We start from the raw sequence: 16,604 nt of genomic DNA on the forward strand, positions 1-16,604 counted from the left end.
GATCTAGTGAAATGCTGCAATTATCTGTCTACAAAAATATTGAAAATGATGTGGACAGCGCGGGATGAGTTACATTCAACAGCTCAATGTGCAGTTTCAGGGGTTTGTTCAAGTCAGAATGAGCAACTGATGCTTGCTTTAGCCGGCACTATTAATAATGTATTATTTATTTAATGTGTCATTAAGCAGACACTTTCTTATACAAAGTGACTTGCACTTACTTCTAGACAGCATCCCTGGGGCAACCTGGATCCCAGTATCGCTCCGGTCCATTAATCACGTCTTCCAGGCCTTGAATACAACAAGGTTTGAGTTACTAGCCCAGATTTTTACCCACTAATCTAGTGCTGCCACAGTCTACATCAGGCATGCTCAAATCTGGCCCACTCCTGCAGAGTTTAGCTCTAACCCTAATCAAACACACCTGAGCATGCTAATCAGAGTCTTCAAGATCATTAGAAAATCACAGGTAGGTGAGTTTGATCAAGGTTGGAGCTAAACTCTGCGACAGATTGGACCTCCAGGGAAAGATTTGAGAAACCCTGGTCTACATGATGCAGTATATTCCAATAATGGCTGCTGATATTTCTTATTTCTTACCCTTGCAACTGAAACATACTCTATTCAAGTATGTAAATGCAAATACTTCTAGCTGCGTTCGATTTCACGCATCATAATTCTGTGTATCACACTATGAATTCATAAGCCTTGTGAAAATGAAGTGCACCTTAGCTTTTAAAAAGAGTATATATTAAGGGAAGATTATGCTTACTAAAATAATGTACTTAAGTGTGAATTGAATGCAATGTTTGCAGACTCTTATTTTCATGGTATTACAACTAAATGTATTTACATTTACATGAAATTTACATCTAAATGTATTTATTTTTAAATGTATTATAGGTTACATTCATATTACATTCAATTAGCTGAACTTTAGAGTGCTTTTATGCATATTTAAGCAGGACTTAAGTATATCTTTAGGTAACACTTTATTTTAGGGTCTCTTAACTAGTTGCTTATTTGCATGCATATTACTAGAATATTAACCATTTATTAGTACTAATTAAACACATATTAATGCCTTATTCTACATCCCTAATCCTACCCAATACCTAAACTTAACAACTACCTTACTAGCTATTAATAAGCAGCAAATGAGAAATTAATTGAGGGAAAAGTCGTAGTTAATAGTGAATAAGTGTTCCCTATTCTAAAGTGTTACCTATCTTTATATGTAATTTCATAAATACTTCTATTGTGTTTGAAATATGGTTAAATTTTGGAGTTGCAATTTAATATGTTAAGTATGTATGTAGCACTGCATGGTTGCAATGCCAAAGATTCACGTCTGTTTCTAGTGTATAATAGACATCACATCCCATCAGGAAATGGTCCCCATTCAATAGCTCTTTGTAATCGCAGAATGAAAAGGTTGTGTTATTCATTTTAATGCTGTATGCTTGAAAAAACATGATAAAACACAGTCTGATCTAATCAGTGTAGTTTAATTAAAACACTCGGTAACACTTTATTTTAAGGTGTCCATAATACAGAGTAATTACCTAGTTAAGTACTTAGTATTAGCCGTTGTACTTTCATGAAACAAAACGTACTTACCATGTAGCTAAGTTATGGAACAGCCGTTTGGTAATTATGTAGATGTAATAGGCAGCTACTGTTACACAGCTACATTTTGCTGAAAAATTGCTAGTTTGGATGCAGTAATCTTGTTTGTCTTTCCATTCTTTGCAGCAGTTTCTCCTCCTGAAGACATTACACTCAGCTTGTATTAATGTATGGCATTAACAGCATGTCTCTGGTGTGATCTGAGGGTATACGCAGGACAAAAATCATGCCTTGCGACTCTTTGACAGCACCATGCACCAAAATTTGCACCAGCTACTTATCTAACTAAAAGATTGTTACATATTTGTTGCAGACTTTATACAATGTAATTATAAATGTAAGTGCACAGACATAAGCTACTTAAAATAAAGTGTATCAAGATTGTACTTAAGTGTACTTCATGTGTATCTATACTGTACACCTTATCCGGCTGCACCTTAGTTTGATTTAACCCACCAGTAAACAGCTTAAATACATGTAATACCTTTCTAATTAAATTACAATTACATAATAGTACACAGGCTTAAGCTACTTAAAATAAAGTGTATCAAGATTGTACTTAAGTGTACAATTAGCTGTGTAACATACTCGACCTGTTACATATGTGTAACATTAGCTGCCTATTACATGTACATAATTACAAACTGTAATTACAGGCTGTTCCATAACGTAGTTGCATGATAAGTACATTTTATTTCATGTAAGTACACCGGCTAATACTAAGTACTAAATTAGGTAATTACTCTGTATAATGACACCTTAAAATAAAGTGTTACCAAACACTCCAGCTGGTATTATGAACAGTTTTGCACCGTCATGTATTCATTTTCTTTTCTCTGAGGGAAATAAAAGAGCTCCGTAATGAAATGCATTCATCTTCTGTATGGGAATGCGCAGAGGTCATTGCCACAGGTGATGGTCTGTGCATTAATGATATTGATATCCTTTTATTATTTTCACGAAAAATGTTATTGTGCTCACTTGCATGGGCTTGAATTTAGAGTTCTTGAGTACTCTTCTTTAATTGGATGTTTTCCTTGTGTTGCTGTCATCATTGAGCCTTACGCTGGTCTGAGCAAGGTCAAATCTCTTATAGTTATACATGGACTTCATTTGGCAGCCACAAAGAAAGGTTGTCCAAGAGACATTAAAGAAATGTCGTCCAAGGCGATGGGCCAAAGCTGATCAAGGCCATTGCACTGTTTGCATTGCTTAATTAATCCACAGCTTGCCATATTTTAACAATCTTCATGATTTTTAACTGAATAAATGTCATTGCTTTTACAGTGAACAGATAAATACTTTTTGAAAGTATTATTGTTTAAATAAAATCAAATGCATGCAAATAGTTAATCATAAACTATGCCATGATTTATTGAGTGCAGAAATCCTACCAGTTTCCTACTTGTTCAATTTATGTGTAATTGGCAAATATGCATCGCATTAAGTTTCTTAGTTTCATCAGTTTATGTTAAAACACCGTAATCCAAAGGATATGCATTTAATATGCAAATACATAAATCTTAATTGTAAATCTAAGTATATGCGAAACAATGTGAGCACCTTGGGAAACAGGCAATAATATTTCTTTATTAAGGTGTTTTACCATCATTTGCCTGTAATACAGCTTCCAACCTTATTAAAATAGACTCATACAGCTTTTGAATAGTCTCCAGCTGAATGAGGGAATCTGCTTTTCACTCTTCTTTCCAAAACTGCCCACAGTAAGTCTGGTGATTGCTGGGTGATGTTAAAGTTCATCTTGGTGCTGTCCAGGTTTTATGACCACGACTCCATCTTTTTCCACTTTTTTCTGTGTTTACAGAAGTTGTAGCTCTTTCATAAATTATGCATTTGTGAAGTTCTCTGTGGTTGGTTTTTGTGGAGGTGAATTTTGAGATTCGCTGCCACTTTTGCTGGAGTAGTTCTGTGTTGTTGGGACACAATCCTTCTTAGTGATTGACGGTTCCTATCATTCACTTTCAGTTTTTGACCACATATCTTGTTCGCTGATGAAGTCTTGCTGTGCTTTGTGTTCCCAGTCATAATCATAAAGACTGCTGTCCCCAAAATATCAGAAAATTGGGTTGTTAAGATTAGAGAAAGCCCTGGTAAAGGGCTCCAATAATTTACCCTTTTTGGAAATCAGACAAGTCAATAATTGTGTGGGTCGCTTACTTAAAATGCCCCTATTATGGGTAATGAAAGGTTCATATTTTGGTTTCGGGAGTCCCCAACAACAGGTTTACATGCATGCAAGGTCAAAAAACACTTTCAGTGTCTTATAAAATGCCTTAATTTTTACCTTACTTGCTCAACGACTCCCAAACAATTCGCTCAACGATTAATTTTTCCAAACCCCTCCTTTGCGTGACGCTAATCTGCTGTGATTGGTCCAATTGTTCTCATTTTCATTTAATCATGCCTCTAATGCCTGATAAAGCAGCGTTTGTGCGCGCAGAGCTGCTTTGTGTACAGCTTACCGGGGAAACCGCTATTTTACCACAGCGGCACCTAGTGGCAAAGAATGAATTTACATTTTCATTCAGAACAAAGCGAAAAGACCAACAAGTGGGCGGGCAATATGCTATTATATATAAATAAATCATATTAAATAAAAGATAATCACAATCTTTTTTACAAAGTTATTTTATAAAAGAGCTATTTTCCCCTTTATTTTTATTATTTTTTAATGCATTTTCTTTTTTATTTAAATTAAATCAATTAATTTAGATTATACCACATTAAGCGCTTAGGTTACCTTTTTTTTTCAGTTCAGGAATAGCTGAGAAGCCACCCTCAACACCCACATATAGTAGCATGTGCCAACAACAACTGCCTTGCTGCCTTCGCAACAGCCTGGCAACCGCTCCCATCCCTGGTGTAGTGATATTGTTAAATGTGGTGCAAGTGTGAGTGTGTGTGTGTGTGTGTGTTTGTGTTTGGATGGAGAGTGATGCCGCTCCATACGTATATCCTGTCAGAGGAAGCACACGGTTTCGCTGTGGCCCCTCCGGGCACCATATGGCCCTCTTTCCTTCTGAACAGGAGAAGGAGGTGCGTCTGCTGGAATTCTGTTGTTTCCAGCTCCTGGCAGAGATTGAGCAGATTTGTCTTGATTTCACTGATACAGATCGCATAATGATGCTTTCCACTGAAGCCAAGTAAAAGGAAATTCACTGACAATATATCATGTGTAAATCTGCACAGTGGTGCTGATGTTATCATATTATTTCTAATATATGATATTTGCAGCAGCACAGTGGGTAGAGCACATACTGATGATGTATAAGAGATGTTCTTTTAATGGCATTAAAGTTTGAATCCCACTGTATCATGTCTCAATTCATTCCCACATGACTGCAGTCCATCAATTAACTTATTGTGAAGACAAAAGCTGTGTGTTTGACTGGAGGAAGCATTGTAATGGATTATGGACTCATATTTTAGCCAGAAGCAATGGTTTGAAGTTAAAGTAAGGCTTTAGGAACAATTATCAACCCAAACCGGGTCAAATCAAACCAACTAACAGTCTCAGAACAGTTTTCAGAGAGTTTTAGGATACACGGTTCCATGAAGAAGCTCTAACAAGTTCTTTATAATGAAAAATGTTTCTTGTACTGCTCATTGAATTTTTTTTTGGGAAACCAAAAAATGATTGGCCTGTGGCAACCGTGAAACGATGTGTCACTGTGGAAAAAAAAACCCTTTAAATGTTTTTAAGAGCACTGGATCCTGTCATTGGACCGGTTGCATAAACCTATTCCAAAGGTTACAAAGTCTGTGACTAGAAGCTCAGCAGGCAATTATGTTGCTGTTTTTTTTTTTTTTTTTGTTAATATGTGAACAGCTTTTCTGAATGAACAAACAGAGAAAATGAATTTTACTCTGCTGGACAAATGCTTCTGTTACTACAGTCAGCTCATTTATTCCTTTCACTACAAATACTGTGCTGTAAATTGTGATTTGTTTGGCAGATCTTCACATAAAGAAATAAAGTAGTGGGACTATTTCTGATGACAGATGAAAAAGTTTTTAAAATAAATAAATGAAATAACTTGTCAAGCACAACATATTCAACACTGGAAAACATGAGTGAATTTTTAACTGCTAATAGGTTATCAGCATGTTCCCATACTATATACAGGAAAAATAAATAACCAGACATGTCATGTAATTTTACTGTAAAATGCTGTTAATTGTATGTTTTTTTTAAAGAAGTAAAAAATAACAAATCAACATATTAAAAAACTAGAAACTAATATTCCCATAATTCCCTACATGACATTCCACTTTTGAAAGTAAATAATACAGTTCAGTCATGAAACTCTAGATGAATGAATGAATGATGCATTTATATAGAGCTTTATTGTGTATTGCTGTAAACTCAAAGAGCTTTACAATCATGTGGGGGGGCTGACGGGTTGTTAACGTAACTGATGATATTCAGAGAGTTAAATGACTTGGCACAAGCTGATTGGTTCAAGCTGCATATGCAGCCAATGAGCTTACTGCCTTGCATTAATACGGCTGGCTAGAATTCACTTGAGTTTTCTGCAGCGTGCTTTAAGAGTTTGAAGCCCTCCACCTTCCCCAGCTCCACCTGTATAGATCTGCTATGGGTTATTTTATATGCTATTTGTACAGCAGCAGTATGTTTTAAATACTCACGGCACAGCAGCAGCAGCAATAATCTACAACTACAGCAATAATCAACAGCAGCAGCAATTCAGCAGCAGTGTAGCAGATCTATTCTGCCAAGACCAAATACATTAACATTGACATATCCATCACCATTCTAAAATCTTCCGAGAGTCGTCATGATTGAATCATGTTTATTTTCATGTTGATTTGTAAAAATGCAGCCAGTTACATAACTAGGAAATATATACAAATTCACAAATGACAAAACTGTGAATCTAAGAGTGAAAGATGCATATCTGAGATACAGTGTTGTGAGTGATAAGCATCAGCGGATCGGTGAACGAGGACTGAACCGGTAATAAGTGTCCTGTAAGTCACTTTGGATAAGTCTGTGTCAGGTAAATACAGAAGAACAATGTTGTACTTTGCAAATGAGGTGCAGTTGCTCTGGGTTTCTCGTAAGCAGTTGCAATGGACAGTCCACCAACCTGTACGTGAATGAACTGAAAAAGAGGTCTAGACTGTAGCTGGTTTCCCAGCTCTGCGCACCAGTTTAGAAATCTTAATGTGTGTATGATTATGACCTACTTTCCTCTCCAACATGGTAGCTCTGCCCCACGAGATGCTGAGATGTGTAATCACTTGGCCAACTGCTTCATTAATGGGATTTTGCTGCTTTGCAACGGAAGTCAATGTACTTTGCAGATAAAGCTACTGTTTATCCTTTTAATGTGTCACTTTAAATACATTAGGTCTTTTTGGCCGCCTGCCCTTGTAATCCTGCATGAATAGTGGCAAGACAAACCATTTATAACTTCAGCCATAAACATCAGCGGCTTTGTTTTCCATAATGATGCTAATTTTCTTGTAGGGAGGGAGTTTTTTGTGTCGGGCCCGGGCTAAATTGTATTATCGCTGAATAGGATTACATTAAAAGCGTAATGCAAGTAGTGGAGGTTTATGAGTGCGTGATAATAGGATGTAAAATACAGGTCACCTTGGTGACAGAGGAGAGAACAACCAGAGAGTGTGCACAGTATAAGAGAGCAGTGTAAAGGTGGTCGCATAATCTTTATTTATTTATTTTTGAAATTAGGGATGGGGTGGGGGTGCAATTCATTTTCAAGTTTCAAAATTATTTTTTTTCTAAATTTACTTAATATCAATGTTGTTTGAATAAAAAAAAAAGCCATACTTCACATTTCGGTAGCAAGCATTTTGATCAGTTAACACACTCTGCACCAATTTTCCAAACTTCCAGCCAACTCGAAATGGGTGATGAAAATAATTCAGTACACAGCCTATTTATCTCTCCTACAGCATCATTAATAATGAAGATTTTCAGAACACGATCCACACAGTCAGCTTAAATGTTTTTCTTTTTTTTCCCTTTTTTTCATATTGGTTACCTAAATTGGGAAGAAAAGAACATACATTTCAAGGTTTACATTGGATTCATTGGATTTTTTTTCTTCAGCTGTATTAAACTTTCTACTGCAGTAAAATAAGACACATAATGGCAATCTAGAACCAAATCTTAGTATATATTAAATCCAAATTGGTTTAAAAAATTGTGAAAGTGGAATGAATGAATGAATTAATTAATTAACAAATTAATGAATGAATGAACAAAATGATGAATGAATGAACAAAATGATGAATGAATGAATAAATGAATAAATATCATAATTAAGAAAAATAAGAAGAAGAAGAGGAGGAAGAAGAAGAAGATGAAATGACAATTGACTGGATGCTGAAACATTGGTGACCACAAAACCAGTCATAAGGGTAAATTTTTCGATATTGAGATTTATACATCATCTGAAAGCTGAATAAATAAGCTTTCCATTGATGTATGTTTGTTAGGATAGGACAATATTTGGCTGAGATAAAACTATTTGAAAATCTGGAATCTGAGGGTGCAAAAAAATCTGACTATTGAGAAAATCACCTTTAAAGTTGTCCAAATGAAGTTCTTAGCAATGCATATTACTAATAAAAAATTAAGTTTTGATATATTTACGGTAGGAAATTTACAAAATATTTTCATGGAACATGATCTTTACTAAATATCCCAATGATTTTTGGCATGAAAGAAAAATCTATAATTTTGAGCCATACAATGTATTTTTGGCTATTGCTACAAATATACCCCAGCGACTTACGACTGGTTTTGTGCTCCAGGGTCACATTTTATACCTAAATAGAGGCAGATGTGAATGTGAATTTACAGTGGACTATTATTGTTAAAATTATTACATTAACATTGCCCATCATTAAATAATTGCATTAATTATTGTCAGGATTTTAGAAAGTCTACTTAAACTGCAACAGCTAGTCTAAAACACCAAGATCCGCTGAAAAGGAAAACAATTGTTTTGTTTCTTTGGAATAATGTGCCTTGATAAATGATGAGCAGATATGCATAAGTAAATAGGGCCAGTTTTGTTTTCCTGCTGACTTTAAAGACAGCCCAAAATAATCATTCAATTTTTCTGCCTATATCACATCATAAATTGAACATCAGATGCTAGCTAAATCTTTTTTTTTTTTTTTTGGATGGTTTTCATGAGCTAAAAGAGGAAAAGCCGCTAATCACATTTGTGTCAGTGCTGTTAGTTTGTTTGTATGACAGTTTCTGATTGATACCCACCTAAATTGACACCACCTTCATGTGTGACTGGTGGCTGAATTACTGAAGTTGGTTTGAGTTAGTTTGGAGCCAGAGGCTGTTTTCGAACAAACAGACAAACAGTGGCAATGTCGCCGTAGTCTTTCTGGGACGGTATCAGAATGAATGACACATGTTTGCTGGTGACTGCGAGACAAAGCCGTGAGCAGAGATTTCATTTCAGAAGACAAGAGCAAGGTATTTATAGATGCATTTCTGTTCACATTAATTGCTAGTGCTGTGTCTCATTATACAACACCTTGCTTTCATTTCAGGGCTTGTTAGTAACGAAATAGCTCTGTAAAAGTCACAACACTCATATGCTGAAGAAAACTAACAGCTGTGCAATTTTAACTTAAAGGAATAGCTCACCCAAAAAATTAAAATTTGCTTAAAATGTTCTCAGCCTCAGGCCAACCAAGATGTAGATGAGTTTGTTTCTTCACAGAAACAGATTTGGATAAATGTATCATTATATCACTTACTCACCAGTGGATCCACACCACTCCAATCCATCAAATAACATCTTGAGAAGCCAAAAGCTGCATGTTTGCAAGAAACAAATCCATCATTAAGCTGTTTTTAACTTCAAACTGTTACTTCTGGCTAAAATATGAGTACATAATCTATAATAATGCTTTCTCCAGTGAAAAGTCCATCTCATACGAATCAGGAGAGAACTATGATTGTGGTTTATTAGTACTAGCTGCTATATAGGTTTAATTAAACATGTAATAAATAATGTACAATGACCCACGTAGAGTTTACTTTGCTAAAGCAAGGCTGGCGGTACATTACCCCACTTATTACATGATGCTTACTGAATACATAAATAAATGGACTTGAAATATTAATTGGAGTTGTTATTTTTTAATGTGAAGTGAGAGAGTGATGCAATAGAAATGAGATGAGTACAGATGTACAAATGTAAAACATTTCTTGCTGAGATTCCAGTCGATATTACCGTTCAACATTAATTATGCAACATTATACTACCATAGAATGCTGCACTGACATATCAGAACCAGTAATACGATCATGTATCATTATTTTCTTTTGTTAATTTAGTGAAGAACAATGTGGGAAACATGCATTGGCTTATGAAATGAAGGTTCATCAAAGCATCACAACATTTGTTGATTCAGCTTGTTTGTGGTTCTTTAGAAAGTGATGTTCTTACAACAGAAACGTTTACACATTTGTCACATTTTAAAACACCGCAGCCTGATATTCTTGCTGTGAAGCACCTGAGGACAGATATTTTGATATGTTGGTTTGTAATATACTCTAATTAACATGGACAGGAACTCTGTGCAGCTCTCACAGGAACAGTTCAGTCAGATCTTTTACTGTCTCATTCATCTCCATCACTTTGCTTACAACAGGCTGAGGGACAGACATTGTTTCCTTATTATTAGTATGTGCTGGGGCAAGCATCACTATTACTGCTGCTCAAACAAACCCTTAAACCAAACATATTAAACATCAGGGCAAATCTCCTCCTGCAGTGTTTTTGAATGTTTCCTAAAACCTCTAAGTGATCACATGCTGATCACATGTTTTCATCTGCTAAAAAACAAAACAAAAAAAAAACTGGACAGACTGTTCATGGTTTAATGTATTTTCTGCAACATCATTAAATAAATAATAAAATAAAATAAAATAATAAAAGGTTAAAGTCTGTAACTTTTTTTGGTTAAAAATGATCCAAAAACAATATTTGAGCAAGTACATAACCAGCCAGTTTTCAAAACTATCGCCTTACTTTAGCCTGATTTCCAACGGTTAGCTTATAATAATGTTTTTGATGCGAGCATGGCACTGCGTCATAACGTCACGTCTGTAAACATAAAGTTGTTGTCCCGGCTAGTAGGCTATAGCACTTGCGGATGCTGCAGTTGGCACATCGTTTATAGCCTTTTATAGCAGCTTGAATAATTAAATGCATAATTTCGATGGCGGATTGTAATCCAGAAAATATTATGTGTTTATGAAACACATGTGAATGAAATTAAATTAAAGTTCAGTTTTAAATGTGCTTCTGATTACAGATAGCCTGAATTTACACGAGATTTGTATTTTAAAGAAAACCAGTTCGAAGGGAGCATAGTTTGCTTTTTGGGTTAAAATAATTTCTTAATATGAAATTCGAATGGTATGACGATTAGATTAAACTGTACAGAAATTGAAATCTATATGCTAATACTGTCACCCGTACCACCACCAGAGGTCACCCGTTCACCACATTGACTCTCACACTACACAGCACACTGGACTCCATTTCCCACTATGCATTGCACAGATCACAGCTGTCACCATTCACTCATCACACGCACCTGATGCTCATTTCACAATCACACACACTATTTAAACCATGGACTTCCTCAGCATCAGGGCCGAGTATTGTTAGCGTTTATCACTAACCCAGCGATAGCAACTCTACAGAGCCATTATTCCAGTCCTAGTCTTGCCTTGTTTTCCTGCCGTGTCTGACCCTGCCCGTGTTTCCTGGATTTACCCCTTTGCCTTGCCGTTTGGACTGTTTGCACCTCGTTTGGATTATTGCTTTCGACTCTGGATTATCTCTCTGCCTTGCCCCTTTGGATCCTGTTCGCTGATCGTTGACCCACGCTTGCTCCACGGATTGCTGTGTCTTGCCCTTGCCATACCTGTTTGCCACTGTCTGACCCTGCCTGTTTCTGACCATGTTTAATAATAAAGCTTTGCATATGGATCCGCATGTCTCGCGTCTCGTCAGCCCTGTAACAGAATACTCGGCCACAAAAGGATCCAGCGGCTTTTCCAGAGGACATTGGCCAGGTATGGACACTGCACGACTGTTGTTAACCCTCGAGCAGGGTGCACTAATAGACTTTTTTTGTGAGGGCATTAATCAGCCGCTCAAACGACAGTTAATCCGTGAGGGTCCCCGTGCGTCACTCAGTCAATTCATGGATTATGCCTTGCTGTGTGTGGGCTCTCCGTTCACTGTGGGTGTCGCGGAGGAACCCAACACCGCACTCACTCGCAAAATGGTGGCAACAACAACACCCCTTCACGTCATGCCTGCCAAGCCAGAGTCTGCTCACGCCGTCGCTGTCAAGCCAGAGTCTGCTCACGCCGTCGCTGTCAAGCCAGAGTCTGCTCACGCCGTCGCTGTCAAGCCAGAGTCTGCTCACGCCGTCGCTGTCAAGCCAGAGTCTGCTCACGCCGTCGCTGTCAAGCCAGAGTCTGCTCACGCCGTCGCTGTCAAGCCAGAGTCTGCTCACGCCGTCGCTGTCAAGCCAGAGTCACACCACGTCACAGTGCTCCAGCCAGAGTCTGTCACACCCAAGGATTTAAGGTCAGTCCTTCAAGTTCCCTGTCTGATATCCAGTGTGATGGACCCACCACTGATGTCAGTGCGAGTAGCTGGCATTCCCAGGGCCTCAACCCTGTCTGTTACAGAGACTGTTCCCCTGACCTCAGTACTTCCCGTTATGGCGGTTGCCATTTTGAGTGTGTGGGCTGCACACTGTGCTCCTGAGGCCTCTCCTGTCCACGAGTCTGCTCCAGTGCCTCCAGAGGTGGCGGCTTCCGCTGCAGAACCTCCCGAAGTGGTGGCACCCGTCCCTGAACTCGCTGTCTGCCCTGTCACGGCCACGGAGGCCGTTCCTGACCTCATGGTCTGCCCTGTCACGGCCATGGAGGCCGTTCCTGACGTCACTGTCTACCCTGTCACGGCCACGGAGGCCGTTCCTGAACTCACGGTCTGCCTTGTCACGGCCACGGAGGCCGTTCCTGACCTCACGGTCTGCCCTGTCATGGCCATGGAGGCCGTTCCTGAACTTACGGTCTGCCCTGTCACGGCCACGGAGGCCGTTCCTGAACTCACTGTCTGCCCCGTCACGGCCATGGAGACCGTTCCTGAACTCACTGTCTGCCCCGTCACGGCCATGGAGACCGTTCCTGAACTCACTGTCTGCCCTGTCACGGCCATGGAGACCGTTTCTGAACTCACTGTCTGCCCTGTCACGGTCATGAAGGCCGCCCCTGAACTCACTGTCTGTCCTGTCACGGCCAAAGAGGCCGTCTGTGAGCTCACGCCCTGTCCTGTCACGGCTAAAGAGGCCGTCTGTGAGCTCTCGCCCTGTCCTGTCACGGCTAAAGAGGCCGTCTGTGAGCTCTCGCCCTGTCCTGTCACGGCTAAAGAGGCCGTCTGTGAGCTCTCGCCCTGTCCTGTCACGGCTAAAGAGGCCGTCTGTGAGCTCTCGCCCTGTCCTGTCACGGCTAAAGAGGCCGTCTGTGAGCTCTCGCCCTGTCCTGTCACTGCTAAAGAGGCCGTCGGTGAGCTCTCGCCCTGTCCTGTCATGGCTAAAGAGGCCGTCTGTGAGCTCTCGCCCTGTTCTGCCACAGCCATAGAGACCGTCCATAAACTCTCGACCTGCTCGGTCACGGCTCCTGTGACCATGGGGACTCTCTCTGTGGTGTCTGTCTCTGTTCTCCCCAGATCCCTGATCCTGTCATGGCTTCCTGACCTGTCCGCTCTGCCGTGGAGATACTCTGCCCTGTCTACGCCACACTGGTGGGCTCCGGCTCCGTCTACTCCGCCGTGGTGGTCAGTTGTCTGGCTCTGGGGGTCTCCTGCTCCGCCCAGGTGGGCTCTGGTCCTGTGCTGCCCTGCAACGAAGACTCTCCCAGTGTTGTCTGTCTCTGCTCTCTCTGTGTTGTCTGTCCTTGTTCTCCCCAGATCCCAGTCTCTGTCATGGGTTCCTGCCCTGTCTGCCTCCCTGTGGTGGCCTTCTGCTCGGGTCTGGTGGTCGTCTGCTCCACCATGGGGGTCTTCTGCCCGGGTCTGGTGGTCATCTGCTCCGCCGTGGTGGTCCTCTGGTCTGGTGGTTATCTGCCCCGCCGTGGTGGTCTTCTGCTCGAGTCTGGTGGTCTTCTGCTCCGCCCTGGTGGGCTCCGGTCCCGTCTGCTCCGCCCTGGTGGGCTCCGGTCCCGTCTGCTCCGCCCTGGTGGGCTCCGGTCCCGTCTACTTCGCCCTGGTGGGCTCCCGTGCCGTCTGCTCCGCCCTGGTGGGCCTCTGCTCTGTCGGTCCTGAACTGGCCTCTGGCTCCGCCCTGGTTTCCTGCTCTGCCGGTTCTGCCTCTGTCCCCGGTCTTCTCACTTCCTCAAGGACCTGGCCCTCCGTTCCCTCCCCCTTTTCCGCCTCCGCTCCACCACCCTCCTGGACTATATAGGAGCGTCTGGAAGCCGCTCCTTGGGGGGGGGGCTATGTCACCCGTACCACCACCAGAGGTCACCCGTTCACCACATTGACTCTCACACTACACAGCACACTGGACTCCATTTCCCACTATGCATTGCACAGATCACAGCTGTCACCATTCACTCATCACACGCACCTGATGCTCATTTCACAATCACACACACTATTTAAACCATGGACTTCCTCAGCATCAGGGCCGAGTATTGTTAGCGTTTATCACTAACCCAGCGATAGCAACTCTACAGAGCCATTATTCCAGTCCTAGTCTTATTTGGGTCATATATTGGAAGACGGAATGAAGCAAGCGCTGGCAGGGATGCCGGAAGTGTGGCATCGAGACGCAGCGTCTCGTTCCCTCGAGGAAATCGTGTTACATACATAACCTGAGACATTCCTCTTCAGGAACTTGAGCTGCATCCGAGAACGCTAGGGGAACGAGATATCCAAGCTGCCAGACTTACAGACTTACCAGTATGTATCCCTGCCCAGTATATATCCCATCTAGGGCGAGAGGACGGAAGAGCCTGGAGTGGCCCGTATGTCAAGGCCATAAAACCTGACAAAGGTCAGGGCCGTAGACCATCCCGCAGCATTGCAGATGTCCTGTATTGGGACACCTGTGAGAAAAGCCTTGGAGGCCGCCACACTTTGTGTCGAATGAGCCCTGACTCCCATCGGTGAGGGGAGCTGAGTGATAGGCAGTGTTGATAGCATCCACAATCCACCGACTGAGGGTCTGCTTTGTTGCAGGCAAACCACTTTTAGGGGGACCGTAGCAAACTAGCAATTGGCCACCCTTCTCCACATGGCAGCTCTATGGACGTACACTCAATGGCCACTTTATTAGGTACACCTGTTCAATTGCTTGGTAACACAAATTGCTAATCAGCCAATCACATGGAAGCAACTCAATGCATTTAGGCATCTAGATGTGGTGAAGACGACTTGCTGAAGTTCAAACCAAGCATCAGAATGGGGAAGAAAGGAGATTTAAGTGACTTTGAACGTGGAATGGTTGTTGGTGCCAGACGGGCTAGTCTGACTATTTCAAAAACTGCTGATCTACTGGGATTTTCACGTACAGCCATCTCTAGGGTTTACAGAGAATGGTCATAAAAAGAGAAAATATCCAGTGAGCGGCAGTTGTGTGGATGAAAATGCCTTGTTGATGTCAGAGGAGAATGGGCAGACTAGTTAGAGGTGATAGAAAGGCAACAGTAACTCATATAACCACTCGTTACAACCAAGGTATGCAGAATACCATCTCTGAACGCACATCACGTCAAACCCTGAAGCAGTGGGGCTACAGCAGCAGAAGACCACACCGGCTGCCGCTCCTGTCAGCTAAGAACAGGAAACGGAGGCTACAGTTCGCACAGGCTCACCAAAATTGAACAATATAAGATTGGAAAAACGTTGCCTGGTCTGACGAGTCTCAATTTCTGCTGCGACATTCAGATGGTAGGGTCAGAATTTGGCGTAAAGAACATGAAAGCATGGATGCCTTGTCTCAACGGTTCAGGCTGGTGGTGGTGTACTGGTGTGGGGGATATTTTCTTGGCACTTTGGGCCCCTTAGTACCAATTGTGCACACATGCCACAGCCTACCTGAGTATTGTTACTGACCATGTCCATCCCTTTATGACTACAGTGTACCCATCTTCTGATGGCTACTTCCAGCAGGATAATGCACCATGTCACAAAGCTCAAATCATCCCAGACTGGTTTCTTGAACATGACAATGAGTTCACTTTACTCACATGGCCTCCACAGTCACCAGATCTCAATCCAATAGAGCACCTTTGGGATGTGGTGGAACGGGAGATTCGCATCATGGATGTGCAGCAGACAATTACGTGATGCTATTATGTCAATATGGACCAAAATCTCTGAGGAATGTTTCCAACACCTTGTTGAATCTATGCCACGAAGAATTAAGGCAGTTCTGAAGGCAAAAGGGGGTCAACTTTTTATCTCAAAATTCTGGCTTTTCTTCTCAGTATTGCAAGTTCGTATCTTGTAATTCAGTGTTTATATCTTGCATTTCTGAGGTTATACATGCAAGTTTATAACTTTCAATTATGTTTATATTTCACAATTTTAAGTTTAAATCGCACAATTTTGAGTTAAAATAAAAACAAATAAAATGTGACTTTTTAGGTCACAATTTTGACTGAGAAGATCTTACACTAATAAACAACAAATGTAAATATAAATGACCACATCCCCAGAGTTTAATTACAAGAAATATACTTTGGATAAGTGGCTCTGCTGGCAATATGTATATGTTTATTTTCTGTAAGACCATGACCCTGTTAATGACTTGTTACTGTGTGCTCTAATTGTGAGCGTGTATTAACCCACCTTTCCCTCATAATTAATGTGTAATTAATTTCACATGAGGATGAG

At 41.0% G+C, this 16,604-nt stretch overlaps 1 protein-coding gene across 1 annotated transcript in view; it reads left to right on the forward strand.

Annotated features, from left to right (window-relative positions):
• The window catches only part of LOC306869424 (astrotactin-2-like), a gene marked incomplete at both ends in the record, with an annotated part of 458,741 nt that overhangs the window by 57,328 nt on the left and 384,809 nt on the right, over positions 1 to 16,604 (forward strand). The gene's annotated exons all lie outside the window — the stretch shown is intronic.

This window comes from Barbus barbus, assembly GCF_936440315.1.
Source record: "Barbus barbus genome assembly, chromosome: 5".
In the NCBI taxonomy this organism is placed as follows: domain Eukaryota; kingdom Metazoa; phylum Chordata; class Actinopteri; order Cypriniformes; family Cyprinidae; genus Barbus; species Barbus barbus.